Source organism: Sciurus carolinensis, chromosome 17, assembly GCF_902686445.1.
Source record: "Sciurus carolinensis chromosome 17, mSciCar1.2, whole genome shotgun sequence".
Lineage (NCBI taxonomy): Eukaryota > Metazoa > Chordata > Mammalia > Rodentia > Sciuridae > Sciurus > Sciurus carolinensis.
In genome coordinates this window covers 17,542,382-17,544,185 of record NC_062229.1, presented here as the reverse complement: position 1 = coordinate 17,544,185, position 1,804 = coordinate 17,542,382, and the positions used below count along the sequence as shown (strand labels likewise).

The 1,804-nt window shown below is 46.9% G+C and overlaps 1 pseudogene; it reads right to left on the bottom strand.

Annotated features, from left to right (window-relative positions):
- Positions 1–237: 237 nt before the first annotated feature.
- Positions 238–1,201, bottom strand: LOC124968146 (olfactory receptor 7C2-like; annotated as a pseudogene).
- Positions 1,202–1,804: the final 603 nt, after the last annotated feature.

The following is a 1,804-nucleotide window of genomic DNA, read 5'->3' as shown; positions in this document are numbered from 1 at the left end:
AATCAATATTGCAGATAACAGAGAATGCCCAGTTGAGTTCATACAAAGTTGAAGTGATTAGTTAGTTAGTAAAAAGGAAGATACAATATGTAGCAATATGAACAATTGTTAGGGTGGGAGAATCCCAAAGGAAGATGCCAAAAATGAGTTGCCTTAAAATACACAAAGCAGAGGTAGCCACAGCATTGGATGGAGAGGGTGAGGCTCTCTGGTTTCCAGTATGGAGCCTATTGTGACTCATGAGAGACGTGCATCAAAACTTTCTTTGAGAGGCACCATCTTGCTGAGGACTGTCACCAGGGCCACCTTGATGTCCCTGTTCCTCAGACTGTAGATGAAAGGGTTCAGCATGGGTGTGACCATAGTGTACATCACTGAGGCCATCAGACTCATCCTAGAGGATGATGTGGCTACAGAACTGAAATAAACCCCAAGGCTAGTGCCATAGAACAAGGAGACCACCAGGAGGTGAGACCCACAGGTGGAAAAGGCTTTGTACTTGCCTCTGTCTGATGAGATCCTCAGGATGGAGGAGAAAATCTGAGAGTAGGAGAAGAGGATGCCAGTGAGAGGGAAAACACCCACGATGATTGCCACAGAGTACACAACCACGTTATTGATGAGGGTGTCAGAGCAGGCGATCTTCAGAACTTCAGGAAGATCACAGAAAAAGTGAGGGATTTCCCTGTTTGTGCAAAAAGACAGTCTCAAAATGGTCAAGGTGTCTGTCAGGGAGCCCAGGATACTGACCAACCAGGATCCCAGAGCCATGAGCTGGCAGAGTCGTGGGTTCATCATGGCCACATAATGCAGGGGGTGACAGATGGCCATGAAGCGGTCATAGGCCATCACTGCCAGGAGCAAATTGTCCTGGCATCCGAACACAACAAAAAAATAAATCTGTGAGATGCAGCCTGCAAAGGTGATAACTCTGCTCTGCGTCTGGATGTTCCTCAGAGCCTTGGGGATGGTGGTGGAGGTGAAACCAATGTCAGCCAGGGACAGGTTGGAGAGGAAGAAGTACATGGGTGTGTGCAGGTGGGAGTCTGAGATGGTGGCCAGGATGATGAGCAGATTTCCCCAGCACAGTGACCAGGTACATGGAGAGAAGCAGACCAAAGAGGAGGGACTGCAGGTCAGGGTCATCTGAGAATCCCAGGAGGATGAAGTTTCCAACCCCTGTTTGGTTTTCTTTCTCCATGATGCTGGTGTGTTTTCCCAGAAGGAGGGAGAGAAGGAACTCAAAATTTACTGCAGCCAGTAGCTCAGGATGTTGAGGCAGGACTTCGTACTTTGAAAGGCAGCCCCAGCAACTTATTGAGATCCTGTTTCAAAATAAATAAAATAACAAAGGAACTGTGCATGTTGCTCAGTGTTTAAGCACTCCTGGGTTGAAATCATGGCACTTTATAGAAAACCAAATCATAGAAGTCATTCCAGATAGGGATTTCCCAGGATGCCCCAACATATTCTATGGAAACCTTTGGAACATAGGAGATCATTTATTTTTGTCTTATCATTGGGTCTTTTTGCTGACATGTTTCAATTATTTTTTAACCCTCTAACAAAGAAACAAGTCAAGACCTGGCTCTAGGTCAGTGGTTATCAAATGGTGTCCCCAGGAGTAGCCACCTGGCAATCATGTGAAATGTGCATTTTCATGCCCACCTGACCACCTGAAACTCATAGTCTAGATGTGAAGCAGCTCTTTGACTTAGGAAGCCCTGGCAGGATTCAGATGCAGGATACACCTGTTTGGGACCCAGGGCTCCAGGGCTTACCTGCACCCTCAGCACTCCTCCAT